We start from the raw sequence: 18543 nt of genomic DNA on the forward strand, positions 1-18543 counted from the left end.
AAAACGTGCACTTCAAATTCCGTTCTTACGGGAAAGGAAATAAAATTAATGAAAATGTAAAATATGATATTCTTGTATATCTCTTTAGTGGTTGCATGGTATATCGTTATGGAGGTGATGTTGATAAGTTGGAATTTTAATGAAGATCAAGTAAAAAATATTTCAACCTATCGAGTTTGTAATGCCTTTTGAGACCCTTTCTGCCGCTACGGATTTGCAATGCAGGGTCAATACCGAATATCAGGAGTTCTGACCAGGATTGAACCCGGAAACATTCGCGCCAAAAGGCAAGGACGCTAGCCATTCGGCTGCCTGGGATAAATCTCTAAATACCACACAATAATGCATATTTTGGCAAAAAACAGTTATTTGTCAAAGTTTTTTTCCGGTAGACGATAGAGATGACAGACTGGTCCACCAGAAGTCGGGCGACTTTGACATCCATCATCACCGTACAGATACAATTCACACATGAATATATTTTCCAATAAAGCAAGATTCAAACGAAGATTGCACTCCTTATGAATAAACATACGTTATTTAGCTACCCTGCCGTTGCGCTTTCGTATATTAATTTCTAGATTCAGTATAAAGTAATTTTCGGAAACTTATGACTTATCACCAGTGGCGGCTGGTGGTCTGGCTTATGGGTGTGCACTTCAGTCTCGCGTCCGGAAGTGTTATACCAACCCTCTCAAATACTCGCACCCATTTTTGCGTACATAATGATGCTAAATGTATTGGCAACCCAAGTTTTGATCACCTTCCACTGGAAATGAGTCTATGACTGAGTTATATTTCATGATTTTTGTTTAACACGGATTTTATACAAATTTCAAATATTTTTGATATTATTCAGCCAATCACGAGAAGAGCGATGTTATTGTACAGTATGTAATTCAGCATTCGATAACCTGACAAAATCACTCAAAACAGAAATACCGATCTACAATATCAATACTATTGTCGATTTGCAAAATATTTCGTAAAATCTTCCTCCCCGCTTGGCTGATATTAATGAACAAGGAAAATAATAACATTGGCGTACACAAAGGAGCCGATCGAACTATCACATGGAGGAAATCAGTTGTAATCTAACTAGCCGTTGTTTATTTCTATAATGACAGACTGATCGAACCAAGCAAATCAAGCGAAATCAAGAGAATAATAAATCTTTTAAAAAAAGTAAATAAATAAATAAATACAGTACTCACTCAGTCCACACTGCCCTGCTTCGTGCTTCAGAATTTTTCCTTCTCTTCCGCCGTATCCATACGAGTATATTACTGCAGTCACTGCACGCTTTGTAGCACACTTCCCTCCAAAAATTCAACAACGTTAGATATTAAGTCTCTGCTTTCGCTGTGTACAATTTCCCTATTCATCATTAAATCAAACACTTTGCACTGAAACAGGAACGATATTTTGACAGCGCTAAACAATTTTGCAACGAAGTTGGCACACCACAATGCAAAACAGCTGACTGATTTTTTTACGCTCCCTCCGCGCGCGAGTTAATAATTCGGCTACTACGTCACAGGTACCGTTTATTTTGGCCAAGATGCGCTAAAGAAAGGCAATTCGCGATTAAAATTACCACCTCAGCGCTAGTGTCGCTTCCAATATGGCCGCTCTACGTAGGATAGATCTTTGTTTACAATCAGTAGTAGTACATAATAGCAGCGTGTTGTCATTGCTGGTATGGAAGAAACGTTTAAATTACGCATTATATTTAAATATTGCGAATGCGATGTGAATTCCAGGAACTATAACGAAGGTGAAGTTTTGCTGAGAGCGAAGCATTTAATTATGATAATAAAAATAACACGGGAAACGAACACGAAACTAATGTATACGCATTGGTTTTTCAAAGCAGTGCTGTTTCATCTGCACTGCATCTCGGTTGAATGATTTGAAAATAAAGCAATTCACCTGTATTGCAAGGCTTGGGAGGCAATAAATGAAAACATGCTGTTGCAGTTTTTCCCCCCAAGGCAGGCTGGTTTAATAACAACACCGGATAATGATGATAATAATAACAATAACAACAATTTCATTGAGGCTATTTTCAGTCTTCACTGAAAAATTGATATACTGAATAAAACCGCAACATTAGCATGTCAATTATGTTTTCCCCGGCCGGTTCAAATCCGGGAACTTTTGTAACGATGGAAGCGGCCCCGGCGCTCACCCAGCGTCGAATAACATGGGTACCTGGGGGAAACCCTGGGGGGTAAAGGCGGTCAGGGGCGTGGTGCTGATCACATCACCCCCACTCACGACCGGATCAAGAAAGTGTGGGGCGTTACCCCCACACCCCCTATACGCCTTCATGGCGTGGTGCTATGCACAGGGGAGCACTTTACTTTTTTTACCCTTTATTATGTTTTTCTGACTTACCTTTATGATTGCGGACAATAATTAATTCTCAAACTATTTTCATCCTTGCACTTAATCGACTTGAACCTGTTCCAAATTACATACATAATTGTTTTCGAAAAAAATGTTATATTCATAATGAACAATTTAAAACTTACTTTCATGGCAATAAAATCATCTTTCCGAAAGATTATTTCGGAGAATAGAGTGAACAGACTTGTACATTCTTCGTAATTTCCTTGCCGCATTTCAGTTATGCCAATCTTGTCGATCAGTTCTGTTTTCCCAGATTTATTTAAACATTTCATGTTGTCGATTCCACGGGGTGGAAAACACATGTAAGCTTTTCACTTGTCTTGAACCACAAAACGATTTAGAGCAAAAAACTGAACAGTATACGCTACTTTTTCGCATGTTCCCCATGCTTTGAACGGCTTCAACACGGCGATGTGGAGCGAGATGTCCTACGTGGAGTGGTTCCTGAAAATCTCACCAGATGGCATATCGGATAATTTTAATCGCGAATACCAGGCATGTTTAAAACACCCGTTTCGCTTTCAGTTGCCCTCCTCCCCTTCCCATTTTTCTTGCCTCTGTCATGCTCGTGACAGAATGAGAGGGACAATATACTATCGACATTTCCCTTTTCTTATAAAAAAAAATAATGAAAAAGAAAAAAATCAATATGCAATGATATATGGGTTCCCTCGACTCCTTCACACTGTCTCCAATGGAATGGATTTGCAACAATACATTTGCTAACACAACGACAGCTGTGTTCATGGGTTTCCTAAATGGTGTAACATCCCCAGGCACTTCGCCCAAGCCAGAAGACCCAATCAGCGTTCTCTTAAGCTGTGACATCCTCAAAGGGAACGAAACTCGCATTGTGTTATGGCGGCTCGGTCTACGCGGATTGATATCACTAATTGAACGCTTCTCCACCACCTCTCTTGGTGAAGCGGCGTGGGAACACTTGATTTTTCGAAGGAGATAAAGTTCAATAAATAAGTATAATAATAATGATTTGCATTACAGATTTATTGGGTGTGCACGTGCGAATGTGCGAATAGGCAGAAGCAGCTACTGCTTGACACATGATCTTAAAGGTTTACTAAACACTTTATCGATTTACACAAAAAACTCTTTCGAAATTTCAAGGAAGTTTGAAGTCTACAGACTCGGCATTAGTGCTGATTGTAATAGGATCCAATTTCGTATCACTGGCTTGCCCAGGATTTTCGAAATGGGAGTTAAATTTACGTTTTTAGTAGTCATCTTCCCTGTCTGTCGTTTTTTAAAAGGAATTCTCGGGTCAAAGGGGGATACCCTTACAACCTCCCTCCCTTGGTCACGCCATTGTTTGTATCCATATATTTTTGTGCTCCTTCTTATTTCTATTCCTTTGAATATAAGCCTATACATATATCTATTTATATTTCTACTTTGCTTATTTTAAGTCATTTTCCACTTCTTCGGTTAATAGGATGAATGCAGAGGCGCAACCACGAACCTTTGTTTGGAGGGTTGGAGCAAGTACCAGGATAAACGTACCAATATTATAATTATTACTACTACTACTACTACTACTACTACTACTTGTGGTATCAAAGACGCTATCATCCTCAAAAATTAAGCAAAAAGGGGGTAGAAGTCGGTGCTAAAGCATTTGTTTGGAAGAAACTATTTGAAATATTTTTTCAATACGTTCAATTTCACAATAACTAACAATGGAAAACAAGCACACAAACTGTATTTTTGAATGGCAGAAAATTAATGATAAATTCATTCCGAAAATTATTTCTGTACAGTGGGATCCATGAGTATTACCGTGCAAATTGTCCATGGCTATTTTCATTTATTTTTCTCTTTCATCCTTTGTGTTTTTAAGCGATGGATTTTTATGTATGCTGGTGCAGAAGTTGTCAACAGCTTGTTTTGAGTTTTCTTTTAATTCTTGAAGCTCTTATTGGGTCAAATAAAGTGCACGAACATGGTGATGGACAATTTGCACGGTAATACTCATGGACCCCACTGTACATATAACATGTATAGCTTTCATGTACAGTGGGATCCATGAGTATTACCGTGCAAATTGTCCATTACTAATTTCGTTAATTTTTCTCTTACATCCTATGTGTTTTTAAGCGATGGATTTTTATGTATGCTGGTGCAGAAGTTGTCAACAGCTTGTTTTTAGTTTTATTTTAATTCTTGAAGCTCTTATTGAGCCAAATAAAGTGCACGAATATGCTGATGGACAATTTGCACGGTAATACTCATGGATCCCACTGTACAGGATATGTTTTACACATATGCAACATGGAGCGACATAAAATAAGAAAATACATGTGCAACATGGCAACACTAAATTGTGCACGTATTCAAAGTTTATTCAATACATACATACAAAACATATTATTTAAGTACATTCCAGAAAACAAATATAGCGCGAGCGAAGCGATTAAGAAATTTTTTGTAACTGAAAATAATATTGATTTAATAGGGAGCAAATAATTTCACTGGGCGATATGGTATTCTCTCATTTGCAACTTTTTCATTTAGATCGCTCGGTGCCCATGGCCGACTCCCGCCGTCACCTAGCTTAATGGCTCTGAACTTGACGACAACGAGAAAAGCAGGAATTGCGAACGAAGCGAGCAAGAAAATTTTACGGAATGTAATTTTCTTTGCATAAAATTTGAAATCGAAGGGATAAACTGGTCCTCTGTGCACCCCGAAAAATGACTTCCATCGAAGGTTAAGGGGCAATGCCCCCCACCCTGTTGGTTGCGCCACTGGATGAATGATGAACTTATGATTTGGGCAACGGAACAAAGCCAATTCTACATTAATTCCTGACCAGGGTTAGAAACTGATACATCTGGCCTTTGTGATGAATTTCTTAAACATTTTTATTTTTTTTACGTGAAGGCGAAAATTAAGCAAAAAGTGGAATTTTGCCTCCTGCAAAGGGAATTCATGCCTTCACATTGTGGCAACACTGAGGTGATGTCGAACGAAATTCGAAAAATGAAAATGTGCAAGTACAGCGCCTTTATTTTTTCGAAACGTGTCTTCGTTTTGTCTGTGGTTTTGTCTCGTTACGTTGACTCACATGCTCAAACGGGAAGCCATGATTATGGAATTCATGAGAACAAGTAATTCGCAGTTTCTTAGTGGGCGAATTTTGGAAGACCGATGAAGAGCGATTGTGACACTTGGATCATGCAAGGCGCAAAAAGAAAAAAAACAATGGAGAAGGGTAAGTAGCCTATTTTGTTTTATTACTTTGGAGTATAATTTTTTTGTCAATGTACTAAATCGTATGTAGCATATAAATTGTGTATAATTGTTTAAGGTAAAATTTCAGTTCCCTTATTTTCTTATTTTTCACATTGATACTTAGGTATTCTGCATTCCTAACGATTCTTGAAGGTGGCATTTCGTTTTTTCCACGCAAATAATCTCAATTTTAGACACATCGAGTACCCAAATTTTAACTATGTTTGCCTAACCCAACCGGGTAACAGTTTAGTATATCGGAAACACATTAAAATCGGATATTTTGTGTTTCGCATGGTTCGTACTTACCAATTATGGCACTAGTTTACTATCCTTCGGACAGATTTCTACAGAAGAAACTACTTACCATAATAAGTTCCTGTAGTATTGTCTAACATCTGGAAGGTGTTTTGTGTGATGTGGGAATGTTTCACAGCGGAAATTCAACCATTCACGCATAGCCCCACGAACCATTTCCGGTAAGGTTAGGTTAGGTAGGGTCACAATAGGTTCCAATAGTTAAATATTGGTTTCGAAAAAAGTATGCATAGCCCCACACACCATTCTCGCATAGCCCCACAAACCATTTGCGGAAACTTACGTTCTTTAGTTATAAAAAAAATGATAAAAAAAACGTGAATACACGTTAAAAAATGATCCGCGAAGCAGATAGGTAAGTACAAATGTCAAAAATTGACGAGACTCAAAAGTTATAGGTGTCCGAAGGATAGTAAACATTTATCACATGTGCTGAATCCGGTTTAGTTACGGGAGGCAAATGTAAGTAGTGGCAATTGTGCATCGGTGAGATATTTCTCTTGAAAAATACATGATTTCCCGGTCAAATATATTCCACGGTGAAAGAAAAATACCTCGACGAATGTTGTAAACCTTCGACAAACTCATTTCAGTAAGTAGTTTCTTCTGAAAAAAAATGTGTTTCCGACATACTAAACTGTTACCCGCCCGACCCTGTGGCCGAGTGGTTAGCACATCGCGCTGCGACGCCAAGGGTCCCGGGTTCGAATCCTGGTCGGGCTTGGTTGTTTGTGAATGTCCATTCATCAATTTCATCATTTCATCACTCATCTCCATCTTCGCAAATTAGCCAAGAGGCACAAAACGCGAAGTAAAATAAACTAAATCAATCAATCATAAACTGTTACCCCTAACCTAACCTTAACGTGAATGTTTTTTGGGGCTATCCGTGAATGGTTCGTGGGGCATTTTTCAGTTAAGAAGGTTGGAAACACTGTATACCCACTGATCATTAACGCTACTGAAGCTGTACCCGCCATATTGTGTCTTAAGGAAGCGAGAAAAGATGAACAATAATTACTGTTATTGACATTATTTTCGTCAGAAAAGCAAAATCACACCTTAAAGAATCTTTGTGGGGCTATCCGTGAATGGTTCGTGGGACATTTTTCAGTTAAGAAGGTTGGAAACACTGTATACCCCACTGATCATTGACGCTACTGAAGCTGTACCTGCCATATTGTGTCTTAAGCAAGCGAGAAAAGATGAACAATAATTACTGTTATTGACATTATTTTCTTCAGAAAACGTCAGAAAAGCAAAATCACACCTTAAAGAATCTTTTGCAATGCACAATAGGTAAGTACGAATGTAAAAAGTGACGAAATAAACAAGTGAGAGGTGTTCGGCCAATCCGAAACAAGTAATTTTTATTTTGGTATGACTTGAGATGACCGGACCCCTCTCCGATTTTCTTCATATTTGACATAGTCACTAATTGAGGCCTCATAATCACGAATCTGAAGTTAAAATTTGTCGAAAACTTCTAGAAATTGTGAATCATTCACACTAGCCTCACGGACCATTGGTGCTAGCCCCACGAACCATTGGCACGTGGTTAGGTTAGGCAAACATAGTTAAAATTTGGTGTTGTGGTAGTATCAAGAATATATATATATTTGCTTGTGAAACAAAAAAATTTGCGAAAATTGATGCTTTCCATTCCGAAAACTAACGCCTTATTTTAGCTTATTTTGCAATTTCTAGACGTTTCCGACAAATTTTAACTTGATTAGGAGGCCTCAATTAGTGAGTATGCCAATATGAAGAAAATCGGAGCGGGGTCCGGTCATCTCAAGTCGCTCCTTTATTTTTTGAACGTACGTCAAAAAGGTTCAAACAAGTAATACAATTGTGCATGATATCAGTCATAAAGTAGTTATTTTTTATTCATCAAATAGCCTATTGTGCAAATTTTCACTTAGTGTTTATTTTGGGCGTATTTATCATTTCTCTAAATCAAGTAATGTATTCAATTTGATAACTTAAATATCTGCAATTAAAACAGTGTCTGTATACCAGAGTCTTCTATACCCTTTACCGTTAATATCTGCACGCATGAGCAATGGACGATGCAGGGCAGTCAGATGTGTTAACAGGTGGGCGTGCATCATTCTGTAGATTGAAATGGAAGCAGTGTGATTAATTTAATTTTCTATTGCATCCCACAGGGTCTATCAGACCCTGCTGCACAGAGTAAGTTACAATATTATGTTCAGCATTAACATTGTCATTTCAACAGCAATCTAGCATATTTTTCACATTTTATATTCATTGATGACAATCCAAAGATGGAATGCCAGACCCTGGTGAATAACCTATGTAACAGAAAGGGTTAAATGTCTGTACATAGGAAGTATTGTTGCTTATTAGTCAGCTTGATATTTTCAGGTTGGAATAAGTCTCAACTTGCAATTGTACAATTCTGATCAAGTCTTTATATTACCGTTTTAATCTCCGGGAAACTTCTGAAATTCCTTTATTTTCTTCTTTTTCACATTGGTACTTAGTACATATTCTGCATTGCTGAGGATTCGTGAAGGTGGAATTTGGCTTTTTTCACGCAAATAATCTCAATTTTCGACATATCAAGTAATTCTTGTTTGTTCGTTTTCGCTTGCGTTACACGCAATATGGCGGAGAAATCTTGACTAGCGTTGTCGATGATCAGTGGTTATGCAGTGTTGCAACCTTCTTCATCAAAAAATACCTACTTTCGTGTTACTGATTTTGTATTTTTTCCCAGGTTCAAAATCCCTACGAAACATGCCTGGATAGGATAGCCCCACGGCAAGGTTAGGTTAGGATAGGCAAACATAGTTAAAATTGTTATTCAACATCAGAAAAATTTGAGATAATTCTGCAACGTTTACACAGTTACAAAACTGTGTGGTTAGAAACACTGCCCGGATGTTACGTCATCAAACGCACGCAACATTTGGTTCACTAGGACATAGACGCAACAGCTTTCGTGCATCAGAGAGACATTAATCTTGAAAAATACATGATTTACCGGCCAAATTAATTAAACGATGGGGAAAAACACTTCCACGGCCTTTGAAAAGCCTATGGAAAGTCAGTTCGGTAAGTACTTTCTCCTGTAAATTTGAAGGAATACGTTTCTCAGAGATTAAAACTTTACTGTCTTTATAAAGAGAATTCCTACATGTCTAGAAGTGTGTACTGTGTAGAGATGCTGATTGTTAACGGAATATTTGTACTTTCCATCCTACTTCTATATGTGCTATAGGTTCGGCAGTTTGTTTGATGCCCAATAGCACTCCCAAATGCTTATGGTGTAACACTGTATAATTTCTCTTTCAGTTTACAAACCTCACATGCAAATATACACACTAGCTCCATATAGTTTGCTGCATTTTTTTACTCTCTTTGCACTGAACCGTCTAGTTGGTTACATGGTGCAACACCGACTCGTCTACTTCTTCGATTTGGTGTTGCATTATGTTCTGGAGCGTTGTATGGTAACGTGGTGCATGCTAGGGCTACATCCGAATCGGCAGCAGATGTCGCCTACAGCACCTTTCCATGTTGGGAATCAGCCAACCTCTGTTGTCTGAATTGTCAGTTTACTTGGAGTTGGAGGGTAGAGGTGAAAGCCGCGGCAGATGCATGCTTGAACTTGCTTGTGGCCCTGTGCTTGGCAGTCATATTCCAACCTTTACTTTGTACAACAACGTTTACTGAATAGACGATGTGAAACTCAGTGATACTGGGACATTTTATCGATAACACTGAATGTGGAACAATTGTAAATTAAGAAATCGCATGTTATATTTTTTATATGAGTAGTAAATAGGCGGAAATCATTGTGATGTTTGTTTGTGGTTCGCCTTCTGCTTCCGTACTGTGCACCTGCACCCCAGAGCACGGTGGGTGACGTTCAGGCTGACACCTGGCAGGAAATGTGACAACCATACTGCAAGGGAACATGTAGAATCGGAATTCAGCGGCACACGAAAGCAACGGAGAGAACGGGATGGAGCGCTTGCCAATCTGGACACAGCCTAACTAATCAAATGAACGTTCAAAGCAGCAGACAGGCATTTGTTGAATCTTCTGAACTTGAAACACTGCTATTCATCTAGTTGGTCGAATGTCATTTCCTTGCACTAGCCTGACACCTGGATACACCTGCACTACAGTGTTAAAAAGTGTGGCGAACTATAATAGACAAGGCTAATTTTTGCTATTACATTTTGGGAGAACACACGCTCCCTTCATCAGACATTTATTTTTAGTTTGTGTGCTTTGTTCGATTGCCTTTGTAGAATTCCACTTTACAACATTTGCAGTGTTAGAATAACACAACGGTGATGAGATAAGAGTAGGATATTTACATGACCTTCTTTTCATGATATGAAGTTAATACTTTCTGCATCTCCCAAGCATGGAAAGTAGTTATGTTTCATATACACAAACACATTTCTTCATTTTTACAGAAGAAACTACTTACGGAAATTTGTTCCTCTAGCATTGTTGAACATCTGGAAGGTGTTTTCTGTCATGAGGGAATGTGTCATAGCGGAAATTCATTATTTTTGTTGAAAATTAATTCTCCGATGCACAATAGCCTTTGCCGCGTACACCTTCGTAGATCATGGCACGTCGTGATTGTGTTTTGTCGATGTTCATTGGGTATGCAGTGTTTCCAACCTTCTGTGTTTCCAACCAAAAATTCAAACATAGTTAAAATCCGTTGAACCATTCACGATAGCCCCAAGAAACATTACGTAACTAAACCTAACTAGTTACATGAATTTTAACTATGTTTCCGTAACCTAACCTTATGTAATGTGTCTTGGGGCTATTGTCAATGGTACAACGCATTTTAACTATGTTTGTATTTTTTCAGTTAAGAAGGTTGGAAACACTGTATACACAATGAAAATCGACAAAACACAAGCATGACGTGCGATGATCTACGAAGGTGTATATACTCGTAATGTGAAAAATTGAAATTACTTTGATCAAAAAAAAACGTGAATACACCTAAGAGAATGTCCAACAAAGCAGATACTAAGTACGGATGTTAAAAGTGATGAAACAAAGGAGTTACATGTGTTTGTGGAGTAAACTTTTACCATTGTAAAACTGTCATTCCACATCAGTTCAAATAGACTCTCTCAGATTTTGTTAAAATGGCACATTTAATGACATGGTGGTGAGAAACCACATAATTTTTTCGGTGTGACTATTTTCATCTAGTGGTGAAGCTAGCTTTTGAGCTATTTTCACCAGCTTTTAAACCATACCTGTGCATGATCCAAAACCTGCTAAGAGAACCAAACCTGGCCTGCGTAACCTAACTACGAAAGCATATATTGAACAAAATCTTAGGTAATCGCTAAAACTCTGCAGTATGTGTTAACAGGAGTAAATAGAAATTGAACCATGTATAAATTGTATTCGTAGCATGATGAAATCTCAATAAAAACAAAAGAAACTTGTGCCAAAAACAATGCTATGGTCAGGTAATTAATTAATTAATCAGGGGTAGACAAAACTAAAAGTAATTCAAGGCGCGAGCCCCTTTTTCTCAGGAGCCAGCATTTATTTTATTTATGTTTGCAAATGTACTCTTAGAAAGCCATGAATCCAAGATAAGCTATCAAATGTCATATTTAAACATTTAATCAAATAAATATTGGCTTAAAGGTAATTAATTCTTGCATCAGAGTGGCCTTGTTTTGAAAGCCTCAACTGGTAAGAGTATGAACAGTATAACTATGCAATACATTCTAATGACCAACTCTATCGCTGCAGATTTTAAAATGCAGCTAGCAATAGTGCAAAAATTTTAATGGCATATTTCGTATTCTGATTTAATGATACAGAAGACACAAATATTAAAAAAAACATATAATGTACTCATTATTTTAAAAAAAGAGATAATGGAAATATCCATAAGCAAACTCAAAATATTAAAAAATAAATCTTTTTAGAAGTGGATTTAAAAATTCATGTGCATGACAACCAGGGACCCTGTATTTTCTACCCCTGACTATAAAAATGTAACCAGACAGGTTAGAGACCAAAAAAAAATGTGGTTTCTCACCACCATGGAAGGATTAAATGTTCAAAGTTTCATCAAATTCTGAGATCACATGTTACAAACCCCCTTCCACCTTTCTTGGTTGAATGGACATTGAATAACCCAAAAGCCATTATACAGTTATACCAGTATTTACTTACAGAGACATGTATAGAATTTGGTTTGAACAATTCTTTTGAGTAAACAATGACAATTTCATAAATTATCGTATTTCAGTCCCATAGCAAAAATTGATCTCGAAGGGAGGGCTTTATAAACCAGGTATATTTTTTTTCGAAAGTTCAATAGTACTAAATGAAGGTGTGTTTGTGTGTGTTGGTGGGGGTGTTCATTAAGTGAAGGTAGCACACCGAAAGATTTAGAAATATAATTCAAATAGAGTTTTGAAAAACATCTAAAGCACTGACATCTGTAGAAGTGTTAATTGACTGCTACTGACTCATCCCTTACACATTCCATACCACTTTTGTTGATACAGATATTTATACATACAGGAAAGTGCACAATATTCAATCATAGTGCCTGCACACCTCTGCCTAAATAAGTTGTAGTTGACGATTCTTCCTATCGTTGAATCTGTGGAGAAGTCTGACATATCTACGTTCAATGCTTGTTTCCTCTCAAATGCCAGAAAATCCGGATGCTTACTACACATTGACAGTCTGATGGCTATTGATGCAGGTTAACACAGAGAAAGTTGATTCACACAAAGCTGTATTGCATACAAAAGATCTTATGGCAGCAAGTAGAGCTTAAGTGTCTTCATAGACCATTCTAACTTTCTATAGTTCTTCAAAGGTGTCAGGGAAATTCACTTTCTTCAGATATACATTGGCAACAAATAGTTCCTCTTTTGCACCAACTGCAGCACATGAATTATGTCTATATTTCCAAATATTGTCCTACTCATTTTTAAATGTCCTGGCCAACACTGTTCTCAAGTCACAAACGATACCCACCCTTGTATAATTTGGCAACGTTTCCCTTTTTTTTTTTTTAGAAAAGTGTGCAACATAGAATTCTGTTTGAAAAATTGTCTAATGGGATAAATTTCATCCACACATTAAATAGTAAAAGCAATGAGCATATGTAATTGACAACAGAGTCGTTGCTGGATTAGAGCTTGCAAATTCCCCTTTTCCCCACAGAATCTTAAAATTACTTTCTGTTACTTAGACTATGACTCTTAAACAAGATGGACGAATGTGATAGCTGCTCTTTGTGTTCTGTGAATTATCCTTCATAAAGTTATGAGCATGTGCCTATATTTACACTCTTCACTTCAAACAAATTTTACAAAGTAGTAGAATTACCTAACATGCTACAGCCTCTCTTTTGGTAGAAATGCTAATAGCATTGATGAAAATTTTTGTTTTTATAGTATGTGAAGTAATATAAATCTGTTTTTACAGTGTTATTTTGGTTGCCAAATGGAAGAGCTACTGACATTCCAAGTGTGCAAGGGATTGGGAAGTAAGCCGTTCACCGATTGATCTTGTTGGAGAATGAAAGTGCTTAGGAGGCAAATGTAAGTTGTGAGCAACTTTTCATAGGGGCCGTTGACCCACTGTACCCATTCAAGAATTAAGTTTTTTTTTATTGACTGATTTCAATGTTTTACAATATAAAATTGGTTCCAGCACGATATTTCAAATTCAAAATTTTGCAAGAGAGAAACGTTTGTTATTTCTTCTTCCTCTTGATATATGTATATTTCTTTTGCCATAGGCCTTTAGCCCAATCTGTACTGAACAAAACGGGGCATGATTTCTAACTCTACTGTCTGTAGTCTCCGAGATATTAAATTTTATTAAAAGCTCTGTTGAAAACATACTGGGCTTTCACGTAAACACATGAAAAAATGACTTGGACATCTTAAGGGTTAAGTGACTCCAGGCATATGTGCTAGGTAGGCATTTCGGCTTTATGTGTTGTGGTACATATAAGTACCATAATGCATGTGAGGATTAAAATTGTGTAGTATGTAAAACTTCATATTGTGTATGGTTTTGGACCCCTTTCTTTCCAACTGTTAAAATACGGTAACGCTCAACATTCAGACTCTTTTGTCCTAGAAGGTTGTCTGAGTGTGTAGGCGGAGCTAGTGCCAGGAGTCGCTCTAGGATGTATGAGGGATGATAGGAAAAAAAAATCCCTAATCTGCCATCTGCAAAGAGTTTTATTCTGGAGAAAGAAAATGACGTGAGTAGAAAGAGGCATCAGTACATGGGCATCCAGAAAGAGGGGCAAGGTGGCCATGCCCCCCCCCCCCTTGGAAAATGAAAGTCAACCAAATTGTATAAATTTTTCACATAATTTCATTTCAGCCACAATAATATGTGTTAATTACTACATGAATACGATAAATTCAAATTTAAGCATTTTTTTTTTTGAGGGAACAACACTATTATTGGGAAAAATGTGCCTTGTTTGCCCTCCCCCCGGAAAAAAAATACCTTCATTGCCCCTCCCTGGAAAAAAATCCTGCGGACGTCCATGCATCAGTACACTATTTTTCCACATAGTCCCCAGCGATATTCAAATACTTGTCGTAGCATTTCAGAAGTTTCAAGAAACCGTGTTCATAAAACTGTGTGTCCTATTACGAATGAAGAGATTTTAGTTCAATGCAGAGAAATATCAGAATTTTCATTTAATTTTTGTTGAGAAAGGATGGGTTTGTTTTGACCTTCGATTTTTTTTTTATTCAAAATGTCATTCGCCGGAAAGTAATTACAGTGTTTTTATCTGATTGTCTTTTGTAATGATGTTCTGGATGCTTTCAACATTTAGTAAACACATGTAATGTAAAACATATGTTGTTTTCTGTTCGGCATAGTCCATATCAATTCAGGTAGGCAAAGAAAAAATTCTTACCTTCATAGTCTCAGATGTTATTGAATTAAACATATGTTAAGATTCAGGACAAAGTAAGAAACCCGTATTTTTTTTTGTTTTGTCCAAAAAAATTCCTGGCCCGAGATACAGGATCCAGAGATAGAGCATTTTAATATTTTGCCGAAAATCGCATGTGAGAAATTATGCCCGAGGTGCCATCTTTGGCGACCTGTATCTCAGGCCAGGAACTTTTGTGGACAAAATAAAAAATACGTGTATCTTACTTTGTCCTGAATTTGAACATATGTTTAATTCAATAACATCTGAGACTATGAAGGTAACTCCCTGCCTGAATTGATATGGACTATGCCGTTCAAGAGTTTGCATCACTTGTTCGATCTTTACTCATAATGGTGGTAACGCTATGCAGATAGAGTAGCAACAGGCTTTTCAACAATTACTTCATTTATTCTACTTCTTAATCTTTTTTTGCATGTGATGGCTTTAGTCATCTTTTGTATGGTTTGTTTATTTTTACTTATAATTAAAAATTTTATTTTATTTTAGACATAATTTTAATAAAAATAATAATATTGATAATAAAATGACAATTTTTTTCATGGAACATTCAGTAGGTCAGGCGAGTGTATGATCACATATTATGGGAAACATTCCTGCAAACAATTTGTTCTTGGTAAATCTATAGGATTTAGATAGAAAATCGCTTGATACTACAAGTGTTATTTTTTAAGTAAGGTCAGTTTTGCAATAAAATCTTGAGTAAATGTTTTTTTAAAAAACATTTTCTGAATTTACATACACTTCTCTATTTTTCTACATAATTTCCTTACCGGTTTAAACATTTATCGTAACGAACTAAGAGTTTTTAGATACCCTCCTCATAGAACTCTGCCGCCTGTGATGATAGCCAGTTACACACGGTGGTTTTCACTTCTTCATCAGCATCTAAATGCTTGCCGCCCAGGAAGGTCTTCAGATCGCTGGTCAAAGTGAAAGCAAACCAGACACTTTCAAGGGGCAAGATCATGGCAACTATGTTTTGGGACAGACAGGGTGTTTTGTTAGTGGACTTTTTGTCGCAAGGAACAACAATTAACTCAGCTTCCTACTGTAAGACCCTAAGAAAACTTCACCGAGCAATCCAGAACAAACGGCGCAGAATGCTGTCAGCTGGTGTCGTATTGATTCATGACAATCCAAGGCCACATGCTGCGGCTCAAACTCAAGATCTGATCGAATCTTTTAGCGGAGAGGTATTCGATCATCTGCCATACAGTCCAGACCTTGCACCTAGCGACTACCACTTCTTCCACCATCTGAAGACCTTCCTGGGCGGCAAGTGTTTAGACACTGATGAAGAAATGAAAACGACCGTATGTAACTGGCTATCATCACAGGCCGCAGAGTTCTATGAGGAGGGTATGCAAAAACTTGTAGTTCGTTACGATAAATGTTTAAACAGGCAAGGAAATTATGTAGAAAAATATAACAGTGTATGTAAATGCAGAAAATAAATGGGTTTTTGAAAAACATTTACTTATTTCGTTTTTATTCCAAAATGGACCTTACTTAAAAAATAACCCTTGTATATGACATTTTGTGTTCCACCTAAGGGAGCATGACAATCCATTACAATAAAGAGAGAAGTTTTGAAAGATGTGAATTGTGCTGGTTGTGAACAAATAGTATTAGTGTTGAACTTCATGTTCCATATGTTTCCATGACAAGTGAATATTCAGGAATCAGGAATGATAGACATTATGTGAATATATTTGGTCTAGGAATTAATTCGTGCACCTGGGCAAGAGATGGCGTAACAAGCGTATCGTCCCACAGTTCCATGTAGCCACACATGCGTTGAAAACTCCTGTCAGCGAGCATCGTTCGTAGTATAGGGCAGTTGATTGACGCATCAACAACAGCATTTTGTAGTCAACTGAACATGGCGCAGTTCGTGCCAGATAAAGTGTTTTTGCGGGGTGTTCTGCTTCATTACTTTAACATGCAGAAAAGTGCTACCGAAAGTAATCGTATTTTGGTGGAAGTGTATGGTGACCATGCGCTAGCTGAGCGAATGTGTCAGAAGTGGTTTGCACGGTTTAGAAGTGGTGATTTCGGCCTGGAAGACCAAGAGCGACCTGGACAGCCAAAAAAATTTGAAGACTAAGAATTGAGAGCATTGCTCGATCAGGATTCGTGTCAAACGCTGGAAGAACTTGCAGAAGCATTAGGCGTTGATCAAACAACAGTTTCCAAATGCCTCAAAGCCATGGGAATGATTCAAAAGATGTCACATTGGGTTCCACATGAATTGAAAGACGAAAAACCATTTGCGAATTGCTGCTTCAAAGACAGAAAAGAAAGGGGTTTTTGCATCGCATTGTTACTGGCGATGAGAAGTGGATCCATTACGAGAAGCCAAAACGAAAAAAGGCCTGGGTGAAGCCAGGTGAACCAGGTCCATCACAACCGAAACAAGATATTCACTGTGCAAAGGTTATGCTGTGCATAACGCTCGCTCACATGTTGCAAAACTGGTCAAAACCTATTTAGAAAATGTCGGATGGAAAGTTTTACCCCACCTGCCGTATTCACCAGACGTTGCTCCTTCGGACTACTACTTGTTCGATTGCATGAATAACGATTTGATTGGACAGCGGTTCACTTCTTCAGAAGATATCGAAAAATGGGTCTCTGACTGGATCGCTTCAAAGGATGAGGACTTCTTTCGCCACGGAATCCGTAACTTGCCTTACAGATGGGCGAAAGTGGTGGCTCGCGATGGACAATATTTTTCTTAAGGTATTTATGTATTTTGTGTTTGAACTACAGCTTCAATGTGTGCGTAACAACCGCACGAATTAATTCCTAGACCAAATAGATTAAATGTACTAAATAGTTACCTGGCAGTCTTTATCTCTGAAAATATGAGATTAATGTACAATAGATCTATGATATTTGTATTTTTTTAAAAAAAATATATGTTTAAAGAAATTTATAGGGGTGAATGCACATCATCACCATGTAGTAACTGGGCATAATTCAAAAAGGGAGAAAGAAAATTTTCTACCAACGATTCAAAATCGCTTATTAGTACAAAACAACTGGTGTTAAAGACTAAAAATAAGACAGGGTGGCTGCTCACTGGGAATTATGCATCAATTTTTCTCCATAGACGTTAAAAATTGCAACTCTTATTAACCCAACCCATTAATTTCTACATATTTATAAATACCCTGAGAGAAGTTTTTCACAGTTTAGCTTTTATTGAATGAAAGAAAGCTGCGTGGAAAATAAAACAGAATTCTCTCAATCTGTTTACTTTAGTTTTTCTTGTATGTACGGATTGCAGAATTATATCTCTTGTAGTTTACGGTTATTACAAGCATAAGAACATAGTTTTTCATTGTGATGTTTCAGGAGAACACAAAAGTGACTGGAAACCTAGATTTGAATGTCTGGGAAGCTTCGTTCATTCCAGAAGAATACTGGAATAAATGAAATAATGAAAATGGTACAGTAACATAGACCCACTATGGAGTTTTCTTTTTCACAAGTGGAGTACACCACCATCTTTAAAATTTAATGTAACAGAAAACATCAAGAAACACTGTGAAAGCAATGACGAC

The 18543-nt window shown here is 37.4% G+C and overlaps 1 long non-coding RNA gene across 1 annotated transcript in view; it reads left to right on the forward strand.

Moving 5' to 3' along the window:
- Positions 1 to 5447: 5447 nt before the first annotated feature.
- LOC145996462 (uncharacterized) overlaps positions 5448 to 18543 on the forward strand; it is a 38077-nt gene continuing 24981 nt past the window's right edge. Inside the window, exons 1-2 of the long non-coding RNA XR_014442775.1 lie at positions 5448 to 5644; positions 13468 to 13583. This is a non-coding gene — a long non-coding RNA (uncharacterized LOC145996462). The remainder of the gene's footprint in view (positions 5645 to 13467; positions 13584 to 18543) is intronic.

The sequence above is a fragment of the Lepisma saccharinum genome, chromosome 12 (genome assembly GCF_977018435.1).
Source record: "Lepisma saccharinum chromosome 12, izLepSacc3.1, whole genome shotgun sequence".
In the NCBI taxonomy this organism is placed as follows: domain Eukaryota; kingdom Metazoa; phylum Arthropoda; class Insecta; order Zygentoma; family Lepismatidae; genus Lepisma; species Lepisma saccharinum.